This window comes from Pistacia vera, unplaced genomic scaffold (assembly GCF_008641045.1).
Source record: "Pistacia vera cultivar Batoury unplaced genomic scaffold, PisVer_v2 Contig531, whole genome shotgun sequence".
Taxonomy (NCBI): Eukaryota; Viridiplantae; Streptophyta; class Magnoliopsida; order Sapindales; family Anacardiaceae; genus Pistacia; species Pistacia vera.
Window position 1 is genome coordinate 232,045 of NW_022196370.1, and position 13,056 is coordinate 245,100.

A 13,056-nucleotide genomic window follows, 5' to 3' on the forward strand; every position below is an offset into this window, starting at 1 on the left:
CATCCTTCGCACAAAAGACAGCAGTGGTGTTTGAAGAAACTTCAGATCCTGTTCCTCATGGTCTCCAAACTGTAAATCATACATTATAAGACTATTAGGAAAAAACAAAATGACAACAACTAAATATGAACTGTAAGCTTCCAATTTCTGTAAAAAAAATTATTAGACCAATATTTTCCAAGATGAAACAGGCTTCTTAATTTTTAATTGAATTACCTTGAACAATTGTCTGACAAAAAAGGATCAACACCAACTAGCAATCTTGATCCCCTGTTTTGACTGATTGCCAATGAGCACTCTCACTATCCACAACATAAATTTCTGTGAAATTACAAATAAGCATCAATTTGAAACTTCGATATGATACAGAAAATTTAGACTACTATAAAAGGTGGAGAATATGAATATGTCAAAATATCCAGCATATATTACCAGAGATAATGAAATCGACGGTTGTGCAAAGATGTGTTGTAGAGCTACCTCAACAAAAAATCAGTACACAATGCCAAATTTCCAGGAGAATCATCCAGTGGAAAACTAAATATAAATGAATAAAAAATTGAAATTAAGACAAATAATGCTCTAGTATAACACAGATGTAGTTGTGAGTGCAACAAAGACAGACATAACTATAGGACCTTTCAGGAGCTATAACATTTAACAGGGCAGTCGCCATCGGAACTGAGGTTCTCCTTTCTCAATACAACTCATCCAGTTCAGCCTACTTCAAATGATCAAACTTTTCTTTATCACCTTTAACTTTTTCTTTCTTATCAACCTAAAGGTTCCAATTTGGAGCACAAATATCCAAAAAGATTTTATATGTGAAGTACAAATGTAAAAAAAAGGAATCAACTGATCACTTTACTGATTCTTTGAATTACCTTGATCCATTCAAGTTCCTTTCATAACCATCGCCACTAAAAGCTTTGTAACTCCATCAACTGTATTGTGTTCCCAGTCTGATGTTGGCCACCATTGCAATGTAAACCTTCTCTTTTACAGCTCAAAAAGACATCCCATGGAGAATTGAGGAGCTGAAAAAAATGAAATAAAATTTTACATATCAAGAAAGATGTCATTCAGTAAATAAAGGGGCCAAATTTCTTTATAAGAACACTAAGAACGCAACCAAAATAGCATCATTAATTCATGTTATCCAATCTTGCCGAGAGCTTCCCTTGTCTCCCCCTTGGTAGTCAAGCCTTTGGTTCCATTTCCGCAAGAGTTTGCACCTTTTCATTAACAAAATCAATCTCCCTACAATACATGCATTGAAACTATTAAAACCTTTTCATGAAAGATTATGAAGATAATGCTAGTAATGTAATTCCTTTGTGACCTTATCTTAAGGATTAAAATCAAAACGTCTGAACATAGTTTTCCATTCTTTTCTGTCTAAGAAAACCATAAAAACATCTTGGGGAACTATGCTAAATGTAACACAATGCCATTAAAACAAACAAGGTCACCTTACAGCAAAATCTGAAATACAGCCTAAAAAGGCTTTCAAACAATTTAAGGATAGTTTTGAACCCGCGACGTACCTCAAAGCATGGTTTGCAGTATCTTCAACATAAAGGATGTTTTTCTTCGCATTGTAAGCCAGGCCCTAGAGAAGCATGTGGCCACAATATTACTACTCAGTACTAATTCATCCACATAAAAATTGAAGCATGAGATACCAAAGCTTGATGCATGCTTCTATTCATTTACATTGATTATAACTGGAGGTATTAACTTAATCCTTACTTAAGCATGATTAAAGGTGGTCGTGGCCTCCTCGAAGAATCCATCACGTAGACCTCCCTCTCTTGAGCTACCGATTTGGACCATAAAATTCCCATAATCAGTTACCACCTGAAGTCCAGATGTGACAAGACGGTTAAATAACAATTCAAGTATTTAACCATGCTATTCGTTACTGGATAAGGAAATATTGGATTCATATATATTGATTATATGCTATTCATTACATGGTGGATTATCATGAGTATTGAGTAGTACTTACAAACACGTAATCTAAGTACCATCATCAAGCTTTAAATATGCAAGAACAATTTGAAGCTGCATATTGTTGCAGTATGAGAACATTTAACAATTCTTAAATTCTTAGCATTTCAGATACTTCTAACTACCAAATTTTGAGGACTACCAAGAGAAATATACATATAAAATACAAGTCTGCAAGTGTATATTTGTTTAGAGAGAGAGAGAAAGAACACCTACTATTCTGTTGTGGTTACTGTCCAAAATGAAGAGCTGATTGTTGGGGATATCAATCGCAAGCTTACTGGGAAACTTCAAAGGAGATGTGAGTAAGTGAGGATCATTATCTTTCTCCAAAGTCATAAGATAATGTACTGTCAAGGAATTTCTTCTCCCCATAAAATAGAAGAACCGCCTCAACTAAATCATAAAGATCCTTAAGAAAAAAGAAAAACTTTTTCAATTTTCTTTCTTAAAATGTACTATTTGCTTAAACAATCCAACTACTTTGTGTATTTTTCATATGACACAAGATATAGCAACTCCCAAACTTCCATATCTCAGTACTTCTCGCCAAGAACCTTGCAACCTGTCCATAAATTAATTCTGTGACCTCAAGCTGAAATATTTTCTCAAAAGGCTCTGTTTACATTGTCAGAAAATGAAACTTGGAAACAAATATTTTTATGCTGAGATATTGAACTGCTCATCATTGGGATTTTATGCATACCGAGTATCTAGCTAAACAATTTAAATGATGCAAGTTAACACTCCTAAACATAGTTCTCTAGAAGAGAAGACAGAATAAAAGCAATATCAAAGGAAACCAATTTTCATGATGTTGGGAGAAACTAAAGAAATGGATAAGAGGGGGAAACTACAAAACTAGTTATGACACAAAATAATGAATAGTGTGAAACATTTAATATAGATTCACTCGAACTTTGCAGATATAGAACCTGCCTTACCCCAAGTTGAGAGATCTTTGTCACTGGTAGCACCTACAACCTGGACGGGCCCATTATCTGTTCTTTCTTTGGGCATGGCAGATGAATATTCTGAGGGAAAACTCCCATTATCTGCAATGACACATCCTTAATAGATCTCATCTCATTGTGCTAGAATGTATAAATTATTACTATCCCCTTTGAAACAGTTGGTAGGATAATATCATCAAAAAGAAGTTCTAATTGCAATTTCTTGATCAACCATCTTATTAAAAATATAACCTGATAGGAACCCGTTCTAATAACTCAACAATTGGATAGGGTCATGGGTTTCTCATGGGCTTGGGTAGAATCTCCTTGGAAAATCAGCTTGTCAAGGGAGGGTGCCCAAACCCTTTATAACTCACATGCCCACCCTTTCCCTCTCAATGTGGGATCCTAACAAGCACCACCTTCCCATCCACCACCTCATAACCAAGTAATATATCCCAAAAGATATGGTGATCATATTTGCCAACCTAAAGTATACACATATACAACTCTATTTCCACCACTTAGAGCTAAAATATTAACTCTTAAAGAACCATTCCTTCATCCAATGCTAGCTTCTACCTCAATTAATCACATTAAATAACAAACTTTCCCAAAGGTTGGTGCAAGAGGAATTGAATCTTAGACCATCCGCTCTATTGTTAGAGATTTAATTAGGTAGGCTATTTTCTAGGGAATAAAACCTAGTTGTAACCATCATAAAAACCCTCGGAGTTGATCACTAAAATAGTCTTGATGCCATATGTTGAAGAACATTCCAAGTGAGACACCAAAAGAAGTAATAATTTAAACATAAATAAATAAAACATCTTCATATGCAATAGCTCCAATGACGGAAAATGTAGGATCGTAAAATTTTAAGAACTCATTTATACAAGGAATATAAATATCTTAGTCAGATGATTGCTTCTTGTCTAAGAAAGATTTTAGGTAGCATATTTTCAAGCAAATTTCTACTTAGAACTGGTACTATGTAAATATGGTCTTAGTTTTCAATTAGAAAAAGACTTGTTGAAATATTAGTTTCTTCCCTGATTCTATTTGTTTCTCTTCCTAATTCCTCTAGTTATGTCATATTTCTTCTTCTTCTAATTTATTGCCCTTTATTTCCTCCTATTCTCACTATTTCCTTGTCTCTCGTATTTTTTATCCTAATGTTCATACATCAACAAACCTTGGACCAGCGGGAACTGACAGTTACATCCCCTTTTTCTTTAAGCATAGACTTGAAACTAGAGGCAGCCGCAGCACGTATTGCTTGAGCTTTTTCTTTGACAGCCCTCTTCAATAGAAGGACCCTGCAAGAAGTAAAAAACTCGTGTAACTAGTATGATCAAATTGGCACATTAATAACCAAAAAGCATTTACCATGCTAATCCAGAAACAAATCAAACTAAAAGCGAATCACAGAATCTCATCACTGGCTTACTCCTTGTTGACACATACTGCTTTGAAAGATACTCAATAGAAATCAATTTCTGTGTTTACAAACAAGTTCAATATAAATTCTAATAATGATAAAGGGAGATTATACGAGATTTAACAACTCAACAAACAAAGCATAAAAAACCTAATCATAGTCTGAAAAGTTCACTAAACAACCATTGTCAGCCAAGTGTTTGAAAAATTGATCATATCGTAAACATATAAACATGTCTAGAGCTGTTGAATGCATGTGCATGAGATGTAGTTGTGCACAATATTAGTTTGNCGAATCACAGAATCTCGTCACTGGCTCACTCCTTGCTGACACATACTGCTTTGAAAGATACTCAATAGAACAGTGTTTACAAACAAGTTCAATATAAATTCTAATAATGATAAAGGAAGATTATACAAGATTTAACAACTCAACAAACAAAGCATAAAAAACCTAATCATAGTCTGAAAAGTTCACTAAGCAATCATAGTCAGCCAAGTGTTTGAAAAATTGATCATATCGTAAACACATAAACATGTCTAGAGTTGTTGAATGCATGTGCATGAGATGTAGTTGTGCACAATATTAGTTTGAGATGAACCAAACTCCTCCACAACAGTATAGCAGTCTTCTAGTATGTACACTACTACCAATAGAGTCAACCTTTGAAAACTTATCACTCATACAAGTCTTAATACTGGTCAGCAAAGATGAGATCAGAAACTAGAAGCCATTTAAAGATTGATACAACACGTGAGGTGCTAGTATATAATAAGAAGCATAGGAAGAAGCAGTAGAGGATTAATTGTGATAAAAAGGCAACTAACATGTGAAGAGAGGAAAAAGTGGAGTGGACATGTGGCGACAGGAGAATAGTGGATTGTTGAATTCTGTTAGGAAAAGGGGGGGAATAAAAGGACCAGCAGAAGATGGAGAAAGGGTATCCTGAAGAGAATATAGTGAAGGGGAGGTAGCTGGCCCTCGAAGTCCGGTGTATTAGTTTTCCATCATTATTGTTTGATTAATTTCTTGTTGTTCTTATGTTGGGATATAATCAATTTGAATGAGTGTAATGCTTAACAACTCACTGTAGTTATATAGACTGGTGATTCTTGATGCTTACATTGAATTGTTTGAATATATTCCGGTGATTAATATTTTGTGTGTGGTTGAGTAAAAGAATCTGGGTAGGTTCACATCAAATTGGATTAAGAGTAGGTGTGTGGGTAATGGTTGCAATGAGAGTGGAATCTAGACTAAAAAAATGTGGAACAGGAAGTGATGAAATTGGGGGTTGATATGGGAACTATTCGCGAATGCATGGTTGAAATACAGAGTTGGATGAGAAGAAAAGATGAAGAAGAAGCTGGACGAGGTGAATAGACTTCATCCAAGAATGTGAGAGGATTAGGGAGTTTGGGACAAAACCAGAGTGAGGTAGGAGGACGTAAACTGGAGTAACCCATTTTTGCGGGTGAGGATCCTTATGGGTGGATTTTTGGAATTGAAAGATACTTCAGTCTGAATGGAATTCCTGACAAAGGGAAGCTAACAGCTTTGGCAGTTTGTATGGAAGCGGAAGCCATTAACTAGTATCAATGGATGGAGGTCAGAGCACCTGTGAATTCGTGGCCATCGTTCAAAGTTGCCTTAGTTGAACGATTCAGTGGATCTCAAGAGAGCAATCCTTACGAGACACTTATGGCCATGAAACAAACCAGCACAGTAGCGGAGTACAGACGCAGGTTTGAAGCGTTAACTGTTTTGTTGGTAGAGGTGAAGGAAGAAATCTTAAACGCTGCATTTCTGAATAGGCTTAAGGTAGAAATTCGGGTTGAACTAAGACTGATCCAACCCACTTCACTTCTTCAAAAAATAGAGAGAGCCCATAGAGTGGAGGAGCGCAATTGGGCCTTAGAAGAAGTAAAGGCTGGCCTAGCAAGGAGTAATAGGTGGAATGGGCCTGGGTATAATGTTGGGTCAAGTAAATTGGGTCCAAGAGCTTTAACAAGATTTCGACCTGACCCGGAGATTCACAAAAATTCCCAAATTCGACTGAATCCCTAAAATCCAATCTACATCCAATTTTTGGGCTACGAAGTGCAAAAAAATCTGCCCTGGGCTCATCAGCAAGTTCTTCTCCCCACGAGTATCCTTCCATCACCTTTCGATCATTTGACAAAGCTCCTCCGTCGCGGTGAGATTTTTCGTTTCGAAAAATGACTGAGGCTGAGATCCAATGAAAGAGAGAGAAGGGATTGTGCTTCAAGTGCGATGAGAAATATTTTTTCAGCCATAAATGGGGGGGGGGGGGGGGGGAAATAGTTTCAAATAATTCTCGTTGACGAAGAAGAGGAAGATCTTGATCCGAGTGAAGTGGGAGTCAGTGATGGAGCGACGGAAGAACAAGGATGAAACATGTGATGCTGAAAAAGACCTCTCCTCATTAAATGATACCTTTCGTTCAATTAAAGTTCTCGATCCTTGCAGTCTAATGCCTCAAATCTTGGATCACTACCCCATTTCTTTCTGAATGTTTGATTTTCAGTGTTGTGGTCAATATCCTGAAATGAAAATATGCTCAATAAACCACCTCCAGCTCCCAATCTTATATTTATACAACTTAGTAATAATTGCTATTAAAGTAAACATTAGCAAAAAAAGAAAACAGTTGAATTCAATATAAGCTCTGAAACCTCTAATGCTTCTTCAAGTAACTGCTTGAATCCCTCTATTGCAGCCTTCTGTGCTGCTCATTTTTCCTTATGTTCCTCCTTAGCGCGTGTCTTAACATGGTGTTCAAACAAGGGCCTCTTTCCCGATTGACCTGGGATGGCCTAAAAAAGAAAATGCCTTTCCCAATCAACAAAGCAGCAAAGTCATCACAGTATGAGTGAGAAATATTCCCATCTAGCACAATATACATAGACTGCAGCATGCATGAAAAAGAAATCAAATTTGAAATAAACACAGACACAAAGAAAGAAGAAAAGGCTTTGCAGTATAAAATGAACTTGTAAGTTCAATGCATAATAAACACACCATCTCGAGGCTAGTCATATTTAACAAGATAGACTGAAAGATCATAAGCCTAAACCACTAAAAAGTATACCCAAAACATGAGGCACGGGTATAGAAAAAGGATAGAAGTAGAAAATGCTATGGAAAACATTAATACCGTGGTTGTCAAAAATTAACATATGATACAACAAGAACAATATATACCAACTTAAGAGCTATAAAAAAAAAAACAAATACCAACTTAAGCAAAAGTATTTCACAAGTATTGATGGTGAGACAAAACAAACCTCACATATAAACACAGTCAACTCATCACAAGTGAGCAACTTACATTAGCCTAATAAGCCAAAATTATCATAGTAATATTAAAGCATGAAAAACCAACCCACGAGCAACTTACATTGACCAAACAAATCAACAGCCATGTAGGTTGGGTTGCATGACATTAAAACATGAAGAACTAAACCAAACAATAAGTTGGGTTTCAAATTCTCTTTTGGGGTTAAGTTTCCTAGAAGCAGTCTATTCGATAAGTAATAACCTAAAGTCGCATGTTCGAGCCTGGGTTTTTAGAGCTCGCTAAGCTAGAGCTCAAGTTTGAGCTCGGTACATTTGTCACAAGCCGAGTTGGAACACCGAGGTGTCCAGCTCGACTCGGCTCTGATAGGATTGCCTCTTAAAGGAAGACAAAAATATTTTATAGGCAAATTCTTAATATCACATCCAAAGCTACTAACCAAAGATGCAACATTACTTTTTTGATATAAAACAATAAGTTACATTAGTCAAAAGAGAGAAGTAGAAAGTGGACTAGATATCTACTAAGGTGTGAGATCACCCTGTGGTAAAAGGCCTCCAATTCTCAAACAAAATATTCAAAATCTTTAGACTCGGCAAACCTTAAAACGGGGATCAAATACTATCTTTGGCAGTTCCTTCTCCCATTTTGAGAATGGAGCCACTCCTCTTTCCTTAAGCATTTCCTGTGAAATTTTCATTGGCATGTTAAACAATTAGTTAATGAAACTAGCATTTCTCACAAGCTACATTTGAAGTTGCATCGAAAAAGAATATTAACAACAGTAGCAGACAACATCATTCATAAAATATACGTATCTAGTACAAGAAATAACACAAGAAAAATTATAAATTTTATTTATCTATGAATCTATAGGACAAACACTGGAATTCCAAAAGGAAGGACAGTCAAAAACATCAACTGAAATCGTTATTCTGAGGGAAATTTTAACAAAATAAGAGCAATAAAGATACCTTAAATATAGCAATGCACTCCTCCTTCCATGGTCCATTGTCTTCATCCTCTGACTCTGAAGAAGAGTCAGACATGTTTACCGTCACCATTAGCATCTTTTAACTTTTCTTTGCTGTTCTCATTTGGCAAGCCCTTCACTGGAACCTCAACAGCTTTAAAGCCATTTAATTCTGAGGCCACTGTTCCTGATGCAACTGTAGCAGCTAAGGAAGAGACAGGTGTTCCAGAGTCCTGCAGCTTCTTCTGGATCAAATCCAGGGTAGATGATGATCCTGGCCCTGAGGTTCTCAGAGTTGTGGCATCATGTCCACCTGTGTTAACACCCGGAGCACTCAAAGCCATTTAATTCTGAGGCCACTGTTCCTGATGCAACTGTAGCAGCTAAGGAAGTAACAGGTGTTCCAGAGTCCTGCAGCTTCTTCTTGATCAAATCCAGGGTAGATAATGATCCTGGCCCTGAGGTTCTCAGAGTTGTGGCATCATGTCCACCTGTGTTAACAGCCGGAGCACTCAAAGCTGTTGGAGCAAATGCTTTTTCAATTGTGATGTTAGTACTTGGCACTGACGTTAAATGATCTTTTGAAATGCCATCATCCTGCTTCTTTCTCAATTTTGTCACCTCGTTGGGGATCTGCCAGCTGCTTACCTAGATGACAAAGCAAATAGTAAGTACAATTTGTAAATGATATTTAAGCTATAGCCGCAACACCTGAACATATTTAAGGCTTAGACCTCCCTTTTGAAATGCCATCATCCTGCTTCTTTCTCACTTCTTTTCCATTATAAACCTTGGCAGAATGACAGTCATTTCTCTCACTCATAAATCACAGTTTATCAACATTATAAAGCATATACTTTTTATTATATAAATGCTATGACAAAATAAAATGTTAGCAATTTTATATCCCTTATATAACAATTAGAATTCACATAAAATTGCTTATTCATATTTATATATACTATAATCATCAGTAGACGCCAATAGCTTGCACACTAATCACTCACAGAACTAGTTTTTTTAATTAGAAAACATATCAAAATTTGCACAAATATGGCCATAGCTAAAATTAGTGAAGACAGGATGGCCAACCACAATTCAAGAAAAATTATGCATTACACTTAACCTTGGAAATAAAATGTACACTAGATCAACAACTATCTCTCGCATTTTGACCTAGCAAATATATATTTAGGGATATCAGGACAGATGCAAGAGCAGAGAAATTGGTCATATTCACATAAAACATAAAAATAACAAAAGAATAAAACATATTCAAACTACAAAGAAGGCGAAGGGAACAATACCCCATCGCTTAAATCTCAGTTATAACAATTTGGTGACCCATTTAAAAAGTTATATCCATCATGTCAGTGTAATCTGCCTCATATTTCAAAAGAATATAATTCAAAACATACACAAATGTTTATTTCTGTTTTCATCAAGTCATCTAACTTTTCAAGTAATAAACTGTGAATACATTAACATGCTCGCACAGACATCAAAATTTTAAAGTTGGCAGATCCTAAAACATAAGAGTCAATTGAAATTCCCCCCCTAAGGTATCATCACTAAATGTGTTGGTAAAGGTTAATTTGTAGCACTTGAATACCTTTGCGAGAATGCTATTTCTCCAACAATTGAATGTGACATCTATTAAAGACATTTGTATGATAGTGTACAACATTCCCTGGTCAAGCTGAAGATGCCAAGAAAGAAATCAATGTTACAGTGAACAATAGACTAACAATAACATTTATAAGAGACGGGCAACAATTGAATCAATCCAACACAGGTTGACACTGTTCGTACTAACATTCAGTATTTTGAAATTAGTATGGACTAAGGATATACACTTTGAAAAATGAAATTCAGAGCCACTGTGTAGATTACTGTTAAACAAGACACATGCTAATGGGACAGATAATATTTCTTTCTTTCTAGAATTAAAAGAGAAAAGGAGCTAAGTAGTAAAATTTTAAACATTCAAATGTTACTGGCTGAGGTTGTAAATTGATAGAAAAATAAAAGACACAGAGATTCAGATTGTCCCTAAATCTCTTGTGTGCGCTAGACACTTTTTGCGACCAACCAACAACATTGTTCACCAAATATTCAATAAAATTCCTTTTTCTTTAATGTAATAGTAAACGGTCAAAGTTTTGAGTCCATGCAAGGCAATGAGGTGGCCACATGGTGCACCACCAACTTGACAAATAAGCGCAGATACAAAAGAAGCTCCACAGAATTCAATAAAAGTCCATATTTATATAATTAGGAGCAGACTTCTAATTTTCAAAAGCATATGCTGACACAATAGCATCAAACCTGACAACAAGAGGATAACAGTAAAGTAAACCTTGGCCATAGAGGTTGATTCCCACCACCCAAATATTGCTCAAGTATATTTTCGATATAGTCCTAGTGGTTTGAGTTTGAGTAAATGTGAAGGTCACAATATTGATCATGGCAACACAACAATCATAGCAAGCGGGAGTTTCAGTGATCCACAGCCAAATGCAAACCACTAAAAACTATGAGATTGAGGTAAATAGTCAAGTGTGTTCTATAAACTTGAGAAACTTAGCCCACGACAAGATCAGTTACATTGATATTGGTAAACCAGCAGCTTACATTGATATTGGTAAACCAGCAGCAGCTAAATTTGCGTCAACCTTGATGCGATCAGCACTAGATGCAACACCAACTTTTAGGCCTTTGCTTTTACAGCAACATGTCATTAGCCAATCTTTAATTGTAGCAACAAGTAATTAGGAAAATGACATTTGAAATTATTTAGCTTCCATACCTGATTAATCAGTTTAAGAGCTCTGAGAAATCCTATTCCTAAATATGGTTTTAGATACTGCAAGCATTGAACGAAATCAGAGGTTTTCATTGCAATATGTGGTTTAGTAACAGGTTAATGACCTTCTCAAGATATATCTCAAAGAACCTCTTTTTGGCCGCCTCAGGATCAAATCCCTTCACTCCTTTAACAGAAGCTTCGCCCCCTACGAAGTTTGCCTCGCCTATTACATTGAAGCTAAAATTACATATCAAAACTCCAATTTAATACAATAATAGAATGATCCATCACATTCAAACATAAATTAGTTCTCTTTATATTAGAAAGCTGTATCTTTGAAAGTAATATCAATCCCACATCACCTTTGCTTCCTCACTCAATTATAACAAGTTATCCACCTCCTTTTGTTTCATAAACAGAGAAACCATGTTCATATTAATGTGAGCTCCAAGCCATTAAACACAGCCCATTATAATTCTTCAATTGCACATCAATATCATAGCCATGCAATTGAAGTTAACAATTAATAATCAATTTAGCCAAAATCAAATAGATCGTCATTCAATAAAATACTACAAAAGGATTACACATTGAATCACTTTATCAAATAAATTGCTAAAATGCAAAAGTAATTAGTGACTAAGCTCTTACCAGTACCCATGAAAGGGACAAAGTCCTCCACTGTAACTTCATCTCCCATTTCGGCAAAAACATAGACACCAGCCCTTCTGGAAGGCTCCTCACCAATTGATATATCAAATAACCACTGAAAAGAAGAAGATCGATATAATTACTTGAACACCTGAGTCGGGGACCCAAACCATTACGTTCTCGGGTAGTGTATCAGTGGCGAGCTTGCGCTTGAATAGATTGGACGGGCATGGGGGCAACGGACTCTTAATCTTGGAAGATGCCGGAGAAGGTGGAAGAAGTGAGTTCAGATCTGACGGTGGAGCGTTTTCTTTGGATGATCTTTGCTTCCGCAATGACTTTAATTTTGAATTGGGGTTTGGAGACGATGAAAATGGCGACTCACATGAGTGGGTCTCTCTCAAGATTGTGTTTCTTGGCTGCATGAAGCGCTTCATTTCGATAATCAGTAAACTACAGAGAGAGAAGAGAGAGTAGGGTTTGTTAGTTTGGGCAAGATTGCTGAGATTGAGAGCGTCGGAGACAGGAAGAGGGGAGGAGAGAGAAATGTAGCCGTTAGAGAGGGGTACAAGAGGATGAGAGTTGATTGCTTATTCACATTGTGGGGAATTTATACCCACAAAAGAATAAGAAAGTGAGGAACGGAAAAAGGGTAAAGTTGTTTTGAAAACGTGATAATCCAAAAAAGAAGACGATTTTGATTGATTTACAAGCGAGGAAATGAATATCTTGAGCTCGGAAACGTTTAATTTAAGTAGTGCACGTGTGCACTGGACACGTGTATCCCACACAAATTAGTGCTCAACTGCACACCACACCGTTTGATCTGAAACCTCATTCCACGTGCCACACATAATCATTCCTCAACAATCTCTCTATACATAGAAAATCAACACA

General features: G+C 36.3%; 2 long non-coding RNA genes across 9 annotated transcripts; both read right to left on the reverse strand.

Annotated features, from left to right (window-relative positions):
• Positions 1–1,221: 1,221 nt before the first annotated feature.
• On the reverse strand, positions 1,222–2,286 carry LOC116107279. Its single transcript, XR_004124437.1, has 4 exons — positions 2,230–2,286; positions 1,753–1,860; positions 1,548–1,612; positions 1,222–1,260 (listed from the first exon to the last, which is right to left on the reverse strand). It is a non-coding gene; the product is annotated as an uncharacterized LOC116107279 (long non-coding RNA).
• Positions 2,287–2,451: 165 nt separating this feature from the next.
• LOC116107278 lies at positions 2,452–11,567 on the reverse strand. 8 transcript variants are annotated; one of them, XR_004124431.1, is made up of 9 exons: positions 11,509–11,557; positions 11,334–11,415; positions 8,701–9,347; positions 8,328–8,411; positions 7,104–7,336; positions 6,865–6,971; positions 4,162–4,285; positions 2,958–3,068; positions 2,452–2,578 (listed from the first exon to the last, which is right to left on the reverse strand). It is a non-coding gene; the product is annotated as an uncharacterized LOC116107278 (long non-coding RNA). The 8 variants fall into 8 exon arrangements; XR_004124430.1 differs by lacking the exon at positions 2,452–2,578 and having other exon boundaries at positions 2,953–3,068; positions 11,307–11,415; positions 11,509–11,567; XR_004124429.1 differs by lacking the exon at positions 2,452–2,578 and having other exon boundaries at positions 2,953–3,068.
• Positions 11,568–13,056: the final 1,489 nt, after the last annotated feature.